Source organism: Heterodontus francisci, unplaced genomic scaffold (genome assembly GCF_036365525.1).
Source record: "Heterodontus francisci isolate sHetFra1 unplaced genomic scaffold, sHetFra1.hap1 HAP1_SCAFFOLD_988, whole genome shotgun sequence".
NCBI classification, from domain to species: domain Eukaryota; kingdom Metazoa; phylum Chordata; class Chondrichthyes; order Heterodontiformes; family Heterodontidae; genus Heterodontus; species Heterodontus francisci.
This window is the reverse complement of record NW_027142059.1, coordinates 212,501-217,500: the sequence shown is the minus strand read 5'-3', so window position 1 is coordinate 217,500 and position 5,000 is coordinate 212,501.

Here is a 5,000-nt window from a genome sequence, read left to right as displayed (position 1 = left end):
CCGAAAGGGGAAATCAGTAACAAGCAAGCAGAGTAATCATTAACCAAAAAGCGCAAAATTATGTTAAAAGTGTGAAATCATTAACCAAAAAGTCGAAAATAATGTCCAGAGACCAAGTCCGAAAGTACAAATAATTAACCAGTAAGCAGAGTCATCATTAACCAAAAATCGCAAAAGTAAGTAAAAAGTATGAAATCATTAACCAAAAATCGCAAAAGTAAGTAAAAAGTGTGAAATCATTAACCAAAAACTCGAAAATAATGTGCAGAGACTAAGTCCGAAAGGGCAAATGGTTAACCAGTAAGCAGAGTCATCATTAACCAAAAATCGCAAAAGTAAGTAAAAAGTGTGAAATCATTAACCAAAAATCGCAAAAGTAAGTAAAAAGTGTGAAATCATTAACCAAAAACTCGAAAATAATCTCCAGAGACTAAGTCCGAAAGGGCAAATGGTTAACCAGTAAGCAGAGTAATCATTAACCAAAAAGGGCAAAAGTAAGTAAAAAGTATGAAATCATTAACCAAAAAGCACAAAATTAAGTTAAAAGTGTGAAATCATTAACCAAAATGTCGAAAACAATGTCCAGAGACTAAGTCCGAAAGGGCAAATGGTTAACCAGTAAGCAGAGTAATCATTAACCAAAAGGCGCAAAAGTAAGTAAAAAGTATGAAATCATTAACCAAAAAGCGCAAAAATATGTTAAAAGTGTGAAATCATTAACCAAAAAGTCGAAAATAATGTGCAGAGACTAAGTCCGAAAGGGCAAATGGTTAACCAGTAAGCAGAGTAATCATTAACCAAAAGGCGCAAAAGTAAGTAAAAAGTATGAAATCAGTAACCAAAAAGCGCAAAAATATGTTAAAAGTGTGAAATCATTAACCAAAAACTCGAAAATAATGTGCAGAGACTAAGTCCGAAAGGGCAAATAATTAACCAGTAAGCAGAGTAATCATTAACCAAAAATCGCAAAAGTAAGTAAAAAGTGTGAAATCATTAACCAAAAACTCGAAAATAATGTCCAGAGACCAAGTCCGAAAGGGCAAATGGTTAACCAGTAAGCAGAGTAATCATTAACCAAAAAGGGCAAAAGTAAGTAAAAAGTATGAAATCATTAACCAAAAAGCACAAAATTAAGTTAAAAGTGTGAAATCATTAACCAAAAAGTCGAAAATAATCTCCAGAGACTAAGTGCGAAAGGGCAAATGGTTAACCAGTAAGCAGAGTCATCATTAACCAAAAATCGCAAAAGTAAGTAAAAAGTGTGAAATCATTAACCAAAAACCCGAAAATAATGTCCAGAGACTAAGTCCAAAAGGGCAAATGGTTAACCAGTAAGCAGAGTAATCATTAACCAAAAATCGCAAAAGTAAGTAAAAAGTGTGAAATCATTAACCAAAAACTCGAAAATAATCTCCAGAGACTAAGTCCGAAAGGGCAAATGGTTAACCAGTAAGCAGAGTAATCATTAACCAAAAATCGCAAAAGTAAGTAAAAAGTGTGAAATCATTAACCAAAAACCCGAAAATAATGTCCAGAGACTAAGTCCGAAAGGGCAAATGGTTAACCAGTAAGCAGAGTAATCATTAACCAAAAATCGCAAAAGTAAGTAAAAAGTGTGAAATCATTAACCAAAAACTCGAAAATAATGTCCAGAGACTAAGTCCGAAAGGGCAAATGGTTAACCAGTAAGCAGAGTAATCATTAACCAAAAGGCGCAAAAGTAAGTAAAAAGTATGAAATCAGTAACCAAAAAGCGCAAAAATATGTTAAAAGTGTGAAATCATTAACCAAAAACTCGAAAATAATGTGCAGAGACTAAGTCCGAAAGGGCAAATAATTAACCAGTAAGCAGAGTAATCATTAACCAAAAAGCGCAAAAATATGTTAAAAGTGTGAAATCATTAACCAAAAACTCGAAAATAATGTCCAGAGACTAAGTCCGAAAGGGCAAATGGTTAACCAGTAAGCAGAGTAATCAGTAACCAAAAAGGGCAAAAGTAAGTAAAAAGTGTGAAATCATTAACCAAAAACCCAAAAATAATGTCCAGAGACTAAGTCCGAAAGGGCAAATGGTTAACCAGTAAGCAGAGTAATCATTAACCAAAAATCGCAAAAGTAAGTAAAAAGTATGAAATCATTAACCAAAAAGCACAAAATTAAGTTAAAAGTGTGAAATCATTAACCAAAATGTCGAAAACAATGTCCAGAGACTAAGTCCGAAAGGGCAAATGGTTAACCAGTAAGCAGAGTAATCATTAACCAAAAATCGCAAAATTAAGTTAAAAGTGTGAAATCATTAACCAAAATGTCGAAAACAATGTCCAGAGACTAAGTCCGAAAGGGCAAATGGTTAACCAGTAAGCAGAGTAATCATTAACCAAAAATCGCAAAAGTAAGTAAAAAGTGTGAAATCATTAACCAAAAACTCGAAAATAATGTCCAGAGACTAAGTCCGAAAGGGCAAATGGTTAACCAGTAAGCAGAGTAATCATTAACCAAAAGGCGCAAAAGTAAGTAAAAAGTATGAAATCATTAACCAAAAAGCGCAAAAATATGTTAAAAGTGTGAAATCATTAACCAAAAAGTCGAAAATAATGTGCAGAGACTAAGTCCGAAAGGGCAAATGGTTAACCAGTAAGCAGAGTCATCATTAACCAAAAAGCGCAAAAATATGTTAAAAGTGTGAAATCATTAACCAAAAACTCGAAAATAATGTCCAGAGACTAAGTCCGAAAGGGCAAATAATTAACCAGTAAGCAGAGTAATCATTAACCAAAAAGCGCAAAAGTAAGTAAAAAGTGTGAAATCATTAACCAAAAAGTCGAAAATAATGCCCAGAGACTAAGTCCGAAAGGGCAAATGGTTAACCAGAAAATCCGTCGAATAATGTCCAGAGACTAAGTCCGAAAGGGCAAATGGTTAACCAGTGGAAGGGCGATCAAGCGGAAAAATTTGCCCCGGTTACCCGGGATGGAGTTCCAGAGGTCCGGCCAGAGTTGTCAAATTCGTCCCGCTGATCGGACGCTTGTCATTCGGGTGGCTGGGGGTTGGCGGGGTATCTGCACAGTAGTAGGAGGTGGCAAGTCGGGACTTGGACGTTTATTCCAAGAGTCCACCCGAGCCTCCAGGTCTGCAGAGACCGACCCTAGCTGCCGCCCAACCGACTTTTAAGCCTTTTTCGGATGGGGATTTTTTCCCATTTTCGTCCATTTTTCGGGTTTTCTGTCGGGCTTAATAGGCGGCAGCCTGACCCCCGGCCGAGGCGGGGGGCGCACTCTCCCTTGCGTAAGGGTCCGGATTTGCCCCGGAAAGTGCCCCCGACGGCCTCCCGACCCGGGTGCCTGCAGGGCGGGGGGAAAGGGTAGTCCCAGCCGCAGGAAATCATTAACCAAAAGACTTAGCCGTCGGGGCAGAGGCTAAGACCCGGGCTGGTGAAATCATTAACCAAAAGGAATGCACCCTTTTCCGAAAGTGCAGGCCGAAATAAGGCGAGCCTTGGGCCGGGAAGGCCAAAACCCCCAACTCATGGAAGTGTATGGGGTCGGACTCGGCGACTTTCCCGGGCCCCGAGTTGACCTTTCCCCACGGGGGCGGTCAAGTTGCTCCCGCCAAGAGGGCACGTTGCATTTGCTGCCGCTCTAGTCCCCGGGCTAGTTAATCAGTTGCCGTCGGAAGTCCCGATGCCGAAATGAAAAATGGCCGTTGCGGCGATTTGGCGCCTCATTTTCGGAAGGACTACCGGCAGGCAACCCGCCGAATTGACACTTGCGATTCGGGTGGCTGGGGGTTGGCGGGGTACCCGGAGATTTTCGGGAACTCGATTTTCAGAACTTTTGCTGGCAGCGGTTGCACTTGCAAAGTGGCCGAAGAAGTGCTCCCTCAAGGAAGGACCTTCTTTTGAAATAAAAGACCTTCCGAAGAGTGCCTGGAAGTCATTTATGAGCATTTAAGGGTAAATCTGGCGGACTTTCCATGCTCTGTTGCCGGCTCTGAAATATCGCACAGTTGGGTCTAGGCCGGTAGACTGGCTGTGAAAACAGACAAAGTGTTTTGGCGAGCGAGAGAAAACAAGGCCTTGGAACAGATTGGGGGGTGCGGAGGCACACCACACCCACAGGAAAAGAATTAATGAAAAAAAAACCAAAGTCTATGACATGTCTGTTGGTACAGTGAGAAAAGCAAAGAAGGGAGGCTGCGATGGCAGAGCAAAGCCGACCTTCATACAGATATACATGTCAAAGAAAGAAACTATGCCCGCAAAAGACTTGGTGCGAAATAACAAGGCTCCTTGTGAACGGTTATCTTTGTCTGTCAGGCGCAGATTGTGGCGGCGTCGCCTGGTTTCCTTGGGTTGCACTACATGTATGTCCTATTCTCAAACGAAAAGTGCGTGCCCAGAATTTTGTCCAAGTTAGGCGACGCACGCCGGCTGGCATCACCTCTCCGTGCGAGCGCCGAAAGCTTTGGTCGACCTGTTTGGCTACGCTGGTCGCGGTTGCTCCTTACAGTCATGGGGACGGAAAACCGATGCGAGTTGACCAGGCGACGTCAACCAAGTTGCATGCTTTCTCCCCCCCCCCCGCCGCCGCCAACCCCACACTGTGTGAAAGGAAAAAAAAAGTGCGTGCCCAGGTCACTCGATCGATACGGCGAGGACTGTCCGACGTTGGAGGGCCCAGGCGGGCTAGCATTTATTTGCTGGTGTTTCAGGCTCAGCGGTTACCTCCCGTTTCTGTCCCTTGTGTCAGACGGACATTCCTCTCGAGAGTTTGGCCACTTGGTCGGCGGCGTGCTAGGTAGATTACTCGTTGTGCGCCGTCTCCTGTGTGCTGATCTCTGTGCTGTTCGTGTGAGGCCGAGACGTCCCACTGGTCGCTACCGCAGTGGTCCGATTGTGAAGCTCCGGAGCGGGGCGTCCCGTTCCGGCCAGCTCGAGCACTCGATTTCTCTAGCACCAGAGCAAGGGCACACGCGCGGTGTGTGTGTGTATGCTTTGTATT